Consider the following 17,376-nt stretch of genomic DNA (forward strand, 5'->3'; position numbering starts at 1 on the left):
ACAGGCAGTTAAACTGTTCCCAGGCCGTCATTGAAAATAAGAATATGTTCTTAACTGACTTGCCTGGTTAAATAAAGGTAAAAAAAATAAAAAATAAAAATAAAAAAAATAACATATTATAATGTCTTATAGCCTGGCATAACGTATTATAATGTATTATAACCTGGCATAACGTATTATAATGCATTATAACCTGGCATAACGTATTATAATGCATTATAACCTGGCATAACGTATTATAATGCATTATAACCTGGCATAATGTATTATTACCTGGCATAACGTATCATAACCTGGCATAACGTATTATAACCTGGCATAACGTATTATAACCTGGCATAATATATTATAACCTGGCATAACGTATTATAACCTGGCATAATGTATTATAACCTGGCATAACGTATCATTACCTGGCATAACGTATTATAACCTGGCATAACGTATTATAACCTGGCATAACGTATTATAACCTGGCATAACGTATTATAATGTATTATAACCTGGCATAACGTATTATAACCTGGCATAACGTATTATAATGTATTATAACCTGCCATAACATATTATAATGCATTATAACCTGGCATAACGTATTATAATGCATTATAACCTGGCATAACGTATTATAATGCATTATAACCTGGCATAACGTATTATAATGCATTATAACCTGGCATAACGTATTATAATGCATTATAGTCTGGCATAACGTATTATAACCTGGCATAACGTATTATAATACTGGCCTGGCATAACGTATCATAACCTGGCATAACGTATTATAATTATTAACCTGGCATAACGTATTATAACCATAACGTGGCATAATATATTATAACCTGGCATAACGTATTATAACCTGGCATAATGTATTATAACCTGGCATAACGTATGGCATAACCTGGCATAACGTATTATAACCTGGCGTAACGTATTATAACCTGGCATAACGTATCATAACCTGGCGTAACGTATTATAACCTGGCGTAACGTATCATAACCTGGCTTAACGTATTATAACCTGGCATAACGTATTATAACCTGGCATAACGTATTATAACCTGGCATAACGTATTATAACCTGTCATAACGTATCATAACCTGGCATAACGTATTATAACCTGGCATAACGTATTATAACCTCGCATAACGTATTATAACCTGGCATAACGTATTATAACCTGGCATAACGTATTATAACCTGACATAACGTATTATAACCTGGCATAACGTATTATAATGCATTATAACCTGGCATAATGTATTATTACCTGGCATAACGTATTATAACCTGACATAATGCATTATAACCTGGCATAACGTATTATAATGCATTATAACCTGGCATAATGTATTATTACCTGGCATAACGTATCATAACCTGGCATAACGTATTATAACCTGGCATAACGTATTATAACCTGGCATAACGTATCATAACCTGGCGTAACGTATTATAACCTGGCATAACGTATTATAACCTGGCATAATGTATTATAACCTGGCATAACGTATTATAACCTGGCATAACGTATCATAACCTGGCGTAACGTATTATAACCTGGGGCGTAACGTATTATAACCTGGCATAATGTATCATAACCTGGCATAATGTATTATAACCTGGCATAACGTATTATAACCTGGCATAACGTATCATAACCTGGCGTAACGTATTATAACCTGGCGTAACGTATTATAACCTGGCATAATGTATCATAACCTGGCGTAACGTATTATAACCTGGCATAACGTATTATAACCTGGCATAACGTATCATAACCTGACATAACGTATTATAACCTGACATAACGTATTATAACCTGGCATAACGTATCATAACCTGACATAACGTATTATAACCTGGCATAACGTATTATAACCTGGCATAACGTATTATAACCTGGCATAACGTATTATAACCTGGCATAACGTATTATAACCTGGCATAACGTATCATAACCTGGCATAACGTATCATAACCTGGCATAATGTATCATAACCTGGCATAACGTATCATAACCTGACATAACGTATTATAACCTGGCATAACGTATTATAACCTGGCATAACGTATCATAACCTGGCATAACGTATCATAACCTGGCATAACGTATTATAACCTGGCATAACGTATCATAACCTGACATAACGTATTATAACCTGGCATAACGTATTATAACCTGGCATAACGTATTATAACCTGGCATAACGTATCATAACCTGGCATAACGTATCATAACCTGGCATAATGTATCATAACCTGGCGTAACGTATTATAACCTGGCATAACGTATTATAACCTGGCATAACGTATTATAACCTGGCATAACGTATTATAACCTGGCATAACGTATTATAACCTGGCATAACGTATTATAACCTGGCATAACGTATTATAACCTGGCATAACGTATCATAACCTGGCATAACGTATTACAACCTGGCATAACGTATCATAACCTGACATAACGTATTATAACCTGGCATAACGTATTATAACCTGGCGTATTATAACTGGCATAACGTATCATAACCTGGCATAACGTATCATAACCTGGCATAACGTATTATAACCTGGCATAACGTATTATAACCTGGCATAACGTATTATAACCTGACATAACGTATCATAACCTGGCATAACGTATTATAACCTGGCATAACGTATCATAACCTGGCATAACGTATTATAACCTGGCATAACGTATTACAACCTGGCGTAATGTATCATAACCTGGCATAACGTATTATAACCTGGCATAACGTATTATAACCTGGCATAACGTATTATAACCTGGCATAACGTATTATAACCTGACATAACGTATCATAACCTGACATAACGTATTATAACCTGGCATAACGTATCATAACCTGGCATAACGTATCATAACCTGGCATAACGTATTATAACCTGACATAACGTATCATAACCTGACATAACGTATTATAACCTGGCATAACGTATCATAACCTGGCATAACGTATTATAACCTGGCATAACGTATTACAACCTGGCGTAATGTATCATAACCTGGCATAACTTATTATAACCTGGCATAACGTATTATAACCTGGCATAACGTATTATAACCTGGCATAACGTATTATAACCTGGCATAACGTATTATAACCTGTCATAACGTATTATAACCTGGCATAACGTATTATAACCTGGCATAACGTATCATAACCTGACATAACGTATTATAACCTGGCATAACGTATTATAACCTGGCATAACGTATTATAACCTGGCATAACGTATTATAACCTGGCATAACGTATCATAACCTGGCATAATGTATCATAACCTACATAACGTATTTTAACCTGGCATAACGTATTATAACCTGGCATAACGTATTATAACCTGGCATAACGTATCATAACCTGGCATAACGTATTATAACCTGGCATAACGTATTATAACCTGGCATAACGTATCATAACCTGGCATAACGTATCATAACCTGGCATAACGTATTATAACCTGGCATAAAGTATTATAACCTGGCATAACGTATTATAACCTGGCATAAAGTATTATAACCTGACATAACGTATTATAACCTGACATAACGTATTATAACCTGGCATAACGTATCATAACCTGGCATAACGTATTATAACCTGGCATAACGTATTATAACCTGACATAACGTATCATAACCTGGCGTAACGTATTATAACCTGGCATAACGTATTATAACCTGGCATAACGTATCATAACCTGGCGTAACGTATTATAACCTGGCATAACGTATTATAACCTGGCATAACGTATTATAACCTGGCATAACGTATTATAACCTGACATAACGTATCATAACCTGGCGTAACGTATTATAACCTGGCATAACGTATTATAACCTGACATAACGTATTATAACCTGACATAACGTATCATAACCTGGCGTAACGTATTATAACCTGGCATAACGTATTATAACCTGGCATAACGTATTATAACCTGGCATAACGTATTATAACCTGACATAACGTATCATAACCTGGCGTAACGTATTATAACCTGGCATAACGTATTATAACCTGACATAACGTATCATAACCTGGCATAACGTATCATAACCTGGCATAACGTATTATAACCTGACATAACGTATTATAACCTGACATAACGTATCATAACCTGGCATAACTTATTATATAACCTGGCATAACGTATTATAACCTGGCATAACGTATTATAACCTGGCATAACGTATTATAACCTGGCATAACGTATTATAACCTGGCATAACGTATTATAACCTGGCATAACGTATCATAACCTGGCATAATGTATTATAACCTGGCATAACGTATTATAACCTGGCATAACGTATCATAACCTGGCATAATGTATCATAACCTGGCATAACGTATTATAACCTGGCATAACGTATTATAACCTGGCATAACGTATTATAACCTGGCATAACGTATTATAACCTGGCATAACGTATTATAACCTGGCATAACGTATTATTTATGATACACAATAAAGTATTCTTATATTCTCCTTCTTCATCATTGTCACTAGCTATTTTTAAAATTAAATTCTTCCTCTTCTTCTTCTGTAATTGTATCCTTCGGGAATAGGTTGTGTCTGATATGTGAACCCTAAACTGTCTTCTTCTGTAATTGTATCCTTGGGGAATAGGTTGTGTCTGATATGTGAACCCTAAACTGTCTTCTTCTGTGATTGGGTGAGGTTAATATAGAATATATAGAATATGAATATAGAACTAGGGGGGCGGGTCCATAGCAGGACTTAGAATACGGCTCATTGGCTATCAGTATTGAATATAGAACTAGGGGGGGGCGGGTCCATAGCAGCTCATTGGCTATCAGTATTGAATATAGAACTAGGGGTGGGTCCATAGCAGGACTTAGAATACGGCTCATTGGCTATCAGTATTGAATATAGAACTAGGGGGGCGGGTCCATAGCAGCTCATTGGCTATCAGTATTGAATATAGAACTAGGGGGAGGGTCCATAGCAGCTCATTGTCTATCAGTATTGAATATAGAACTAGGGGGGCGGGTCCATAGCAGCTCATTGTCTATCAGTATTGAATATAGAACTAGGGGGCGGGTCCATAGCAGCTCATTGTCTATCAGTATTGAATATAGAACTAGGGGGCGGGTCCATAGCAGCTCATTGGCTATCAGTATTGAATATAGAACTAGGGGGCGGGTCCATAGCAGCTCATTGTCTATCAGTATTGAATATAGAACTAGGGGGCGGGTCCATAGCAGCTCATTGGCTATCAGTATTGAATATAGAACTAGGGGGTCGGGTCCATAGCAGCTCATTGGCTATCAGTATTGAATATAGAACTAGGGGGGCGGGTCCATAGCAGCTCATTGGCTATCAGTATTGATTGTGAGAGATTTGCCTCTTCAGCAGAATACAGAAAGCCTAAACCACCAGCAGCACAAAGCACCACAAACTGTAGAGGAAGCAGTCCACCAATCAGAGCAGCCTTAGTTTCTACCACACAGTCAGTTAAGGTTACAGTAGTCTGCATCGCCCACATCACAGAAAGAGTTGTCATACCTTGACTAGTGTTGGCGCCTCCTGTCACACAACAGAAATGTATTTCATCATTAAAGAAATGCTTTGTTAGCAACATTGATAAAAGTACAGTCTCTTATGAGTACTCTTCTCAATTTAAACACGAAAAGGGTTTTACACAGTTTAGACATTTCTGTTCGATTTCCATCAGCTCAACAGCTGCTCCTCTGAGGGTCAATATCTGCTGCTCCTCTGAGGGTCAATATCTGCTGCTCCTCTGAGGGTCAATATCTGCTGCTATCCTCTGAGGGTCAATATCTCTGCTCCTCTGAGGGTCTATCCTCTGAGGGTCAATATCTGCTGCTCCTCTGAGGGTCAATATCTGCTGCTATCCTCTGAGGGTCAATATCTGCTGCTCCTCTGAGGGTCAATATCTGCTGCTCCTCTGAGGGTCAATATCTGCTGCTGCTATCCTCTGAGGGTCAATATCTGCTGCTCCTCTGAGGGTCAATATCTGCTGCTCCTCTGAGGGTCAATATCTGCTGCTATCCTCTGAGGGTCAATATCTGCTGCTATCCTCTGAGGGTCAATATCTGCTGCTCCTCTGAGGGTCAATATCTGCTGCTCCTCTGAGGGTCAATATCTGCTGCTATCCTCTGAGGGTCAATATCTGCTGCTCCTCTGAGGGTCAATATCTGCTGCTATCCTCTGAGGGTCAATATCTGCTGAGGGTCTATCCTCTGAGGGTCAATATCTGCTGCTCCTCTGAGGGTCAATATCTGCTGCTATCCTCTGAGGGTCAATATCTGCTGCTCCTCTGAGGGTCAATATCTGCTGCTATCCTCTGAGGGTCAATATCTGCTGCTATCCTCTGAGGGTCAATATCTGCTGCTCCTCTGAGGGTCAATATCTGCTGCTATCCTCTGAGGGTCAATATCTGCTGCTATCCTCTGAGGGTCAATATCTGCTGCTCCTCTGAGGGTCAATATCTGCTGCTATCCTCTGAGGGTCAATATCTGCTGCTATCCTCTGAGGGTCAATATCTGCTGCTCCTCTGAGGGTCAATATCTGCTGCTATCCTCTGAGGGTCAATATCTGCTGCTCCTCTGAGGGTCAATATCTGCTGCTATCCTCTGAGGGTCAATATCTGCTGCTCCTCTGAGGGTCAATATCTGCTGCTCCTCTGAGGGTCAATATCTGCTGCTCCTCTGAGGGTCAATATCTGCTGCTCCTCTGAGGGTCAATATCTGCTGCTCCTCTGAGGGTCAATATCTGCTGCTCCTCTGAGGGTCAATATCTGCTGCTCCTCTGAGGGTCAATATCTGCTGCTCCTCTGAGGGTCAATATCTGCTGCTCCTCTGAGGGTCAATATATCTGCTGCTATCCTCTGAGGGTCAATATCTGCTGCTCCTCTGAGGGTCAATATCTGCTGCTATCCTCTGAGGGTCAATATCTGCTGCTCCTCTGAGGGTCAATATCTGCTGCTATCCTCTGAGGGTCAATATCTGCTGCTATCCTCTGAGGGTCAATATCTGCTGCTCCTCTGAGGGTCAATATCTGCTGCTATCCTCTGAGGGTCAATATCTGCTGCTATCCTCTGAGGGTCAATATCTGAGGGTCAATATCTGCTATCCTCTGAGGGTCAATATCTGCTGCTATCCTCTGAGGGTCAATATCTGCTGCTATCCTCTGAGGGTCAATATCTGCTGCTCCTCTGAGGGTCAATATCTGCTGCTATCCTCTGAGGGTCAATATCTGCTGCTCCTCTGAGGGTCAATATCTGCTGCTATCCTCTGAGGGTCAATATCTGCTGCTATCCTCTGAGGGTCAATATCTGCTGCTCCTCTGAGGGTCAATATCTGCTGCTCCTCTGAGGGTCAATATCTGCTGCTATCCTCTGAGGGTCAATATCTGCTGCTCCTCTGAGGGTCAATATCTGCTGCTCCTCTGAGGGTCAATATCTGCTGCTATCCTCTGAGGGTCAATATCTGCTGCTATCCTCTGAGGGTCAATATCTGCTGCTCCTCTGAGGGTCAATATCTGCTGCTCCTCTGAGGGTCAATATCTGCTGCTATCCTCTGAGGGTCAATATCTGCTGCTATCCTCTGAGGGTCAATATCTGCTGCTCCTCTGAGGGTCAATATCTGCTGCTATCCTCTGAGGGTTAATATCTGCTGCTATCCTCTGAGGGTCAATATCTGCTGCTATCCTCTGAGGGTCAATATCTGCTGCTATCCTCTGAGGGTTAATATCTGCTGCTATCCTCTGAGGGTCAATATCTGCTGCTATCCTCTGAGGGTCAATATCTGCTGCTCCTCTGAGGGTCAATATCTGCTGCTCCTCTGAGGGTCAATATCTGCTGCTATCCTCTGAGGGTCAATATCTGCTGCTATCCTCTGAGGGTCAATATCTGCTGCTATCCTCTGAGGGTCAATATCTGCTATCCTCTGAGGGTCAATATCTGCTGCTATCCTCTGAGGGTCAATATCTATCTGCTCCTCTGAGGGTCAATATCTGCTGCTATCCTCTGAGGGTCAATATCTGCTGCTATCCTCTGAGGGTCAATATCTGCTGAGGCTCCTCTGAGGGTCAATATCTGCTGCTCCTCTGAGGGTCAATATCTGCTGCTCCTCTGAGGGTCAATATCTGCTGCTCCTCTGAGGGTCAATATCTGCTGCTATCCTCTGAGGGTCAATATCTGCTGCTCCTCTGAGGGTCAATATCTGCTGCTCCTCTTAGGGTCAATATCTGCTGCTATCCTCTGAGGGTCAATATCTGCTGCTATCCTCTGAGGGTCAATATCTGCTGCTATCCTCTGAGGGTCAATATCTGCTGCTATCCTCTGAGGGTCAATATCTGCTATCCTCTGAGGGTCAATATCTGCTGCTCCTCTGAGGGTCAATATCTGCTGCTCCTCTGAGGGATCTGCTGGGTCAATATCTGCTGCTATCCTCTGAGGGTCAATATCTGCTGCTCCTCTGAGGGTCAATATCTGCTGCTCCTCTGAGGGTCAATATCTGCTGCTCCTCTGAGGGTCAATATCTGCTGCTATCCTCTGAGGGTCAATATCTGCTGCTCCTCTGAGGGTCAATATCTGCTGCTATCCTCTGAGGGTCAATATCTGCTGCTATCCTCTGAGGGTCAATATCTGCTGCTCCTCTGAGGGTCAATATCTGCTGCTCCTCTGAGGGCAATATCCTCTGAGGGTCAATATCTGCTGCTCCTCTGAGGGTCAATATCTGCTGCTCCTCTGAGGGTCAATATCTGCTGCTCCTCTGAGGGTCAATATCTGCTGCTATCCTCTGAGGGTCAATATCTGCTGCTCCTCTGAGGGTCAATATCTGCTGCTCCTCTGAGGGTCAATATCTGCTGCTCCTCTGAGGGTCAATATCTGCTGCTCCTCTGAGGGTCAATATCTGCTGCTATCCTCTGAGGGTCAATATCTGCTGCTCCTCTGAGGGTCAATATCTGCTGCTCCTCTGAGGGTCAATATCTGCTGCTCCTCTGAGGGTCAATATCTGCTGCTCCTCTGAGGGTCAATATCTGCTGCTATCCTCTGAGGGTCAATATCTGCTGCTATCCTCTGAGGGTCAATATCTGCTGCTCCTCTGAGGGTCAATATCTGCTGCTCCTCTGAGGGTCAATATCTGCTGCTCCTCTGAGGGTCAATATCTGCTGCTATCCTCTGAGGGTCAATATCTGCTGCTCCTCTGAGGGTCAATATCTGCTGCTCCTCTGAGGGTCAATATCTGCTGCTCCTCTGAGGGTCAATATCTGCTGCTCCTCTGAGGGTCAATATCTGCTGCTATCCTCTGAGGGTCAATATCTGCTGCTATCCTCTGAGGGTCAATATCTGCTGCTCCTCTGAGGGTCAATATCTGCTGCTCCTCTGAGGGTCAATATCTGCTGCTATCCTCTGAGGGTCAATATCTGCTGCTATCCTCTGAGGGTCAATATCTGCTGCTCCTCTGAGGTCAATATCTGCTGCTCCTCTGAGGGTCAATATCTGCTGCTATCCTCTGAGGGTCAATATCTGCTGCTGAGGGTCAATATCTCTGCTATCCTCTGAGGGTCAATATCTGCTGCTCCTCTGAGGGTCAATATCTGCTGCTCCTCTGAGGGTCAATATCTGCTGCTATCCTCTGAGGGTCAATATCTGCTGCTCCTCTGAGGGTCCTCTGCTCCTCTGAGGGTCAATATCTGCTGCTATCCTCTGAGGGTCAATATCTGCTGCTCCTCTGAGGGTCAATATCTGCTGCTCCTCTGAGGGTCTATCTGCTGCTCCTCTGAGGGTCAATATCTGCTGCTCCTCTGAGGGTCAATATCTGCTGCTATCCTCTGAGGGTCAATATCTGCTGCTATCCTCTGAGGGTCAATATCTGCTGCTATCCTCTGAGGGTCAATATCTGCTGCTATCCTCTGAGGGTCAATATCTGCTGCTATCCTCTGAGGGTCAATATCTGCTGCTCCTCTGAGGGTCAATATCTGCTGCTCCTCTGAGGGTCAATATCTGCTGCTATCCTCTGAGGGTCAATATCTGCTGCTATCCTCTGAGGGTCAATATCTGCTGCTAGGGTCCTCTGAGGGTCAATATCTGCTGCTATCCTCTGAGGGTCAATATCTGCTGCTCCTCTGAGGGTCAATATCTGCTGCTCCTCTGAGGGTCAATATCTGCTGCTATCCTCTGAGGGTCAATATCTGCTGCTATCCTCTGAGGGTCAATATCTGCTGCTCCTCTGAGGGTCAATATCTGCTGCTCCTCTGAGGGTCAATATCTGCTGCTCCTCTGAGGGTCAATATCTGCTGTCAATATCCTCTGAGGGTCAATATCTGCTGCTCCTCTGAGGGTCAATATCTGCTGCTATCCTCTGAGGGGGTCTGAATATCTGCTGCTATCCTCTGAGGGTCAATATCTGCTGCTCCTCTGAGGGTCAATATCTGCTGCTATCCTCTGAGGGTCAATATCTGCTGCTCCTCTGAGGGTCAATATCTGCTGCTATCCTCTGAGGGTCAATATCTGCTGCTATCCTCTGAGGGTCAATATCTGCTGCTCCTCTGAGGGTCAATATCTGCTGCTATCCTCTGAGGGTCAATATCTGCTGCTATCCTCTGAGGGTTAATATCTGCTGCTCCTCTGAGGGTCAATATCTGCTGCTCCTCTGAGGGTCAATATCTGCTGCTCCTCTGAGGGTCAATATCTGCTGCTCCTCTGAGGGTCAATATCTGCTGCTCCTCTGAGGGTCAATATCTGCTGCTCCTCTGAGGGTTAATATCTGCTGCTCCTCTGAGGGTCAATATCTGCTGCTCCTCTGAGGGTCAATATCTGCTGCTATCCTCTGAGGGTCAATATCTGCTGCTATCCTCTGAGGGTCAATATCTGCTGCTATCCTCTGAGGGTCAATATCTGCTGCTATCCTCTGAGGGTCAATATCTGCTGCTCCTCTGAGGGTCAATATCTGCTGCTATCCTCTGAGGGTCAATATCTGCTGCTATCCTCTGAGGGTCAATATCTGCTGCTATCCTCTGCTGCTATCCTCTGAGGGTCAATATCTGCTGCTATCCTCTGAGGGTCAATATCTGCTGCTATCCTCTGAGGGTCAATATCTGCTGCTATCCTCTGAGGGTCAATATCTGCTGCTCCTCTGAGGGTCAATATCTGCTGCTCCTCTGAGGGTCAATATCTGCTGCTATCCTCTGAGGGTCAATATCTGAATATCCTCTGAGGGTCAATATCTGCTGTATCCTCTGAGGTCAATAGCTGGGTCCTCTGACAAATATCCTGCTATCCTCTGAGGGTCAATATCTGCTGCTTCCTCTGAGGTTTCCAGAAATCCCTGAGGGTTGGCTGATCCTCTGAGGGATATCTGCTGTCCTCTAGGGTCCATCCTGATTCTCTGAGGGTCAATATCTTGCCATCCTCTGAGGATTTCTGGAACATTTGGGAACGTTTGAGGGCATACTATCCTCTGAGGGTAATATCTGCACAGAGGGTCCAGTGTATCTGAGGTGTATCATATTGTCCTCTGAGTGGTCAGGGTATACTGCTATCCTCTGAGGGTCAATATCTGCTGCTCCTCTGAGGGTCAATATCTGCTGCTATCCTCTGAGGGTCAATATCTGCTGCTCCTCTATCATATTGCTGCTCCTCAGGGTGTATTGTAGTGTATCAATATCTGCTGCTCCTCTGAGGGTCAATATCTGCTGCTCCTCTGAGGGTATCAGTGTATTGTAGTGTATCATAGGGTCAATATCAGTGTATTCTGAGTGTATCTTCCTCTGAGGGTCAATATCTGCTGTATCAGTGTATTGTATTGCTGCTCCTCTGAGGGTATCCTCAGGGTCAATATTGCTCCTCTGAGGGTCAATATCTGCTGCTATCTGAGGGTGTATCTACTGTCTATCATATCTGCTGCTCCTTGTATCAGTGTATTCTAGTGTATCATAGTGAGGGTCAATATTGTACATCCTAGAGGTCAATATCTCACAGCTCCCTGAGGGTCAATATTACTGCTCCTCTGAGGGTCATATTGTATCAGTGTATTGTAGTGATATGAGGGTGTATCAGTGTATTGTAGGGTGTAGGGTCAATATCTGCTGCTCCTCTGAGGGTATTCTGCTGCTATCCTCTGAGGGTCTCACAGCTGCTCCAGTGTATTGTAGTGTATCATATTGTATCAGTGTATTGTAGTGTAGGTCATATTGTGAACAGTGTATTGTAGGGGTTGTATCATATTGTATCAGTGTATTGTCCTGTTTATTCCATCCCGATTCCAGGAAATCATCCAGTGTATTTTACACTAGAGGTAACACAGCAGATCCAGTGTATTGTAGTGTATCATATTGTATCAGTGTATTGTAGTGTATCATATTGTATCAGTGTATTGTAGTGTATCATATTGTATCAGTGTATTGTAGTGTATCATATTGTATCAGTGTATTTTAGTGTATCATATTGTATCAGTGTATTGTAGTGTATCATATTGTATCAGTGTATTGTAGTGTATCATATTGTACACTGTAGCTCCAGTGTATTGTGTGTATCATATTGTATCAGTGTATTGTAGTGTATCATATTGTATCAGTGTATTGTAGTGTATCATATTGTATTGTTGTAAACAGCTCCAGTGTATTGTAGTGTATCATATTGTATCAGTGTATTGTAGTGTATCATATTGTATCAGTGTATTGTAGTGTATCATATTGTATCAGTGTCAGTGTATCATATTGTATCAGTGTATTGTAGTGTATCATATTGTATTGTATAGAGTGTATCATATTGTCCAGTGTATTGTAGTGTATCATATTGTATCAGTGTATTGTAGTGTATCATATTGTATCAGTGTATTGTAGTGTATCATATTGTATTGTACACTAGAGGTAACACTCACAGCTCCAGTGTCCTTCTTGCTGCCCTTGTGAGAGGAAGCCACCACCGCCAGATACTGGATCACCTTCTTCGTGTTCTCTGTCTTCCCTGCTCCAGACTCACCTCTGGTGGGGTAGAGAGGAGAGAGACAGGGGTTAGGGAGAGAGGGACAGGGGTTAGAGAGGAGAGGGACAGGGGTTAGGGAGAGAGGGACAGGGGTCCAGACTCAGGGACAGGGGGTAGAGAGGAGAGAGACAGGGGGTTAGAGAGAGAGGGACAGGGTCCAGACTCACCTCTGGTGGGGTAGAGAGGGGAGAGAGACAGGGGTTAGGGAGAGAGGGACAGGGGTCCAGACTCACCTCTGGTGGGGTAGAGAGGAGAGATACAGGGGTTAGGGAGAGAGGGACAGGGGTTACTCTCTGGTGGGGGTGGAGAGAGAGGGATAGGGGTTAGGGAGAGAGGGACAGGGGTCCAGACTCACCTCTGGTGGGGTAGAGAGGAGAGAGACAGGGGTTAGGGAGAGAGGGACAGGGGTCCAGACTCACCTCTGGTGGGGTAGAGAGGAGAGAGACAGGGGTTAGGGGAGAGAGGGACAGGGGTCCAGACTCACCTCTGGTGGGGTAGAGAGGAGAGATACAGGGGTTAGGGAGAGAGGGACAGGGGTTACCTCTGGTAGGGAGAGAGAGGGACAGGGGTTAGGGAGAGAGGGACAGGGGTCCAGACTCACCTCTGGTGGGGTAGAGAGGAGAGAGACAGGGGTTAGGGAGAGAGGGACAGGGGACAGGGGTCCAGACTCACCTCTGGTGGGGTAGAGAGGAGAGAGACAGGGGGTTAGGAGAGAGGGACAGGGTCCAGACTACCTCTGGTGGGGAGAGAGAGGGACAGGGGTTAGAGAGAGAGGGACAGGGGGAGGGACAGGTTAGGGAGAGGGACAGGGGTAGACTCACCCTCTGGACAGGGGGTTAGAGGAGAGGACAGGGGGTTAGAGAGGAGAGGGACAGGGGTCCAGACTCACCTCTGGTAGGAGGAGAGACAGGGGTTAGAGAGAGAGGGACAGGGGTTAGAGAGAGAGGGACAGGGGGTTAGAGAGGAGAGGGACAGGGGGTTAGGAGAGGAGGGACAGGGGTTAGAGGGAGAGGACAGGGGGAGAGAGACAGGGACAGGGGTTAGAGAGGAGAGGACAGGGGTTAGAGAGAGAGGGACAGGGGTTAGAGAGGAGAGGGACAGGGGTTAGAGAGAGAGGGACAGGGGTTAGAGAGGAGAGGGACAGGGGTTAGACTCAGAGGGACAGGGGGTTAGAGAGGAGAGAGGACAGGGGGTTAGGAGAGAGAGGGACAGGGGGTTAGAGAGGAGAGGGACAGGGGGTTAGAGAGAGAGGGACAGGGGGTTAGAGAGGAGAGGGACAGGGGTTAGAGAGAGGGGACAGGGGGTTAGAGGGAGGACAGGGGGTGAGAGAGAGGGACAGGGGGTTAGAGAGAGAGAGGGACAGGGGTTAGGAGAGGGACAGGGGGTTAGAGAGGAGAGGGACAGGGGTTAGAGAGGGAGAGGGAGAGGACAGGGGGTTAGAGAGAGAGGGACAGGGGGTTAGAGAGGAGAGGGACAGGGGGTTAGAGAGAGAGGGACAGGGGGTTAGAGAGGAGAGGGACAGGGGTTAAGGAGAGAGAGGGAGAGGGGGTTAGGGAGAGGACAGGGGTTAGGGAGAGAGGGACAGGGGTCCAGACTCACCTCTGGGGGGTAGAGAGGAGAGAGACAGGGGTTAGAGAGAGAGGGACAGGGGTTAGGGAGGAGAGGGACAGGGTCCAGACTCACCTCTGGTGGGGTAGAGAGAGAGAGACAGGGGTTAGAGAGAGAGGGACAGGGGGTTAGAGAGGAGAGGGACAGGGGGTTAGAGAGAGAGGGACAGGGGGTTAGGGAGAGAGGGACAGGGGGTTAGGGACGAGAGGGACAGGGGTCCAGACTCACCTCTGGTGGGGTAGAGAGGAAAGAGACAGGGGGTTAGAGAGAGAGGGACAGGGGTTAGAGAGGAGAGGGACAGGGGTCCAGACTCACCTCTGGTGGGGTAGAGAGGAGAGAGACAGGGGGTTAGAGAGAGAGGGACAGGGGGTTAGAGAGAGAGGATAGGGGTTAGGGAGAGAGGGACAGGGGTCAGACACACCTCTGGTGGGGTAGAGAGGAGAGAGACAGGGGGTTAGAGAGAGAGGGACAGGGGTCCAGACTCACCTCTGGTGGGGTAGAGAGGAGAGAGACAGGGGTTAGAGAGAGAGGGACAGGGGTTAGAGAGGAGAGAGACAGGGGTTAGAGAGAGAGGGATAGGGGTTAGGAGAGAGGGACAGGGGTCCAGACTCACCTCTGGTGGGGTAGAGAGGAGAGAGACAGGGGGTTAGAGAGAGAGGGACAGGGGTCCAGACTCACCTCTGGTGGGGTGGAGAGGAGAGAGACAGGGGGTTAGAGAGAGAGGGACAGGGGGTTAGAGAGAGAGGGACAGGGGTCCAGACTCACCTCTGGTGGGGTAGAGAGGAGAGAGACAGGGGTTAGAGAGAGGGACAGGGGTTAGAGAGGAGAGAGACAGGGGTTAGAGAGGAGAGGATAGGGGTTAGGGAGGAGAGGACAGGGGTCCAGACTCACCTCTGGTGGGGTAGAGAGGAGAGAGACAGGGGTTAGAGAGAGAGGACAGGGGTCCAGACTCACCTCTGGTGGGGTGGAGAGGAGAGAGACAGGGGTTAGAGAGAGAGGGACAGGGGTTAGAGAGAGAGGGACAGGGGTCCAGACTCACCTCTGGTGGGGTGGAGAGGAGAGAGACAGGGGTTAGAGAGAGAGGGATAGGGTGTTAGGGAGGAGAGGGACAGGGGTCCAGACTCACCTCTGGTGGGGTAGAGAGGAGAGAGACAGGGGTTAGAGAGAGGGACAGGGGGGACAGGGGTTAGAGAGAGAGGGACAGGGGTCCAGACTCACCTCTGGTGGGGTGGAGAGGAGAGAGACAGGGGGTTAGAGAGAGAGGGATAGGTGTTAGGGAGGAGAGGGACAGGGGGTCCAGACTCACCTCTGGTGGGGTAGAGAGGAGAGAGACAGGGGTTAGAGAGAGGGACAGGGGGTTAGAGAGAGAGGGACTGGGGGGTTAGAGAGGAGGGACAGGGGTTAGGGAGGAGAGGGACAGGGGTCCAGACTCACCTCTGGTGGGGTGGAGAGGAGAGAGACAGGGGTTAGAGAGAGAGGGACAGGGGGTTAGAGAGAGAGGGACAGGGGGTTAGGGAGGAGAGGGACAGGGGTCCAGACTCACCTCTGTCTAATTCAGAAGTGTCAGATAGAAACTTATAGGGCTTAGAGATTGACATTTCAGAACCATAGGGTTCTATCTGCAGATGTCAGAAGGTCAGGGTTCTATCTGCAGATGTCAGAACCATAGGGTTCTATCTGCAGATTTTAGAACCATAGGGTTCTATCTGCAGATTTCAGAACCATAGGGTTCTATCTGCAGATGTCAGAACCATAGGGTTCTATCTGCAGATGCACCCCCCCCTGCTGTCCCCAATAGGGTAATATTTCAATAACCCTTTGAAGAACCCTTTTTGGTTCCAGGTAGAACCCTTTTTGGTTCCAGGTAGAACCCTTTTGGGTTCCATGTGAAACCCTTTCCACAGAGGGTTCTGGAACCAGAAAGGGTTCTACCTGGAACCAAAAAAGGTCTCTCATATGGGGACAGGGGAAGAACCCTTTTGGAACCCTTTATTCTAACAGTGAACAAAATAATTCTGAGATGTGAAAACATTGATGCTCCATATCTCAGAACATTGCTTAGCTCAGGTAGAACCTGATAGACCCAAGGTCACGGGATAAGGTGACGTTTGGGACGCATCCCTGGTACATGGGGCAACAAGGTCATGTGTTGGAAAAAACATGTTTGTGTTTGAGGTTTGGACTCACGTGCACAGAATTGACTGGTCCTCACGCTCTGTGGAGAAAGACAGAGAGAAAGGGAGGGAGGGAGAAAGGGAAGGGAAGGGAGGGAGGGAGGGAGGGGAGAGAGGAGGGAGGGGGAGAGAGAGACAGAGAGACAGAGAGGGATGGGGAGAGGGGGGGAGGGAGGGAGAGATAGGGACGGAGGGAGATGGAGAGAGGGTGAGAGAGAGAGAGACAGAGAGACAGAGAGGGATGGGGAGAGGGGGGGGAGGGAGGGAGAGAGGGAGAGATAGGGACGGAGGGAGATGAAGAGAGGGTGAGGGAGAGACAGAGGGATGGAGAGAGGGAGGGGGAGAGAGAGGGAGGGAGAGATAGGGAAGGAGGGAGATGGAGAGAGGGTGAGGGAGAGACAGAGGGATGGAGAGAGGGAGGGGGAGAGAGAGAGGGAGGGAGAGAGAGGGAAGGAGGGAGATGGAGAGAGGGTGAGGGAGAGACAGAGGGATGGAGAGGGAGGGGGAGAGAGAGAGAGGGAGGGAGAGATAGGGAAGGAGGGAGATGGAGAGAGGGTGAGGGAGAGACAGAG

At 46.5% G+C, this 17,376-nt stretch overlaps 1 pseudogene; it reads right to left on the reverse strand.

Annotated features, from left to right (window-relative positions):
- LOC127923388 (myosin-11-like) overlaps positions 1 to 17,376 on the reverse strand; it is a 50,909-nt pseudogene that overhangs the window by 19,469 nt on the left and 14,064 nt on the right.

This window comes from Oncorhynchus keta, unplaced genomic scaffold (genome assembly GCF_023373465.1).
Source record: "Oncorhynchus keta strain PuntledgeMale-10-30-2019 unplaced genomic scaffold, Oket_V2 Un_contig_2950_pilon_pilon, whole genome shotgun sequence".
NCBI lineage: Eukaryota > Metazoa > Chordata > Actinopteri > Salmoniformes > Salmonidae > Oncorhynchus > Oncorhynchus keta.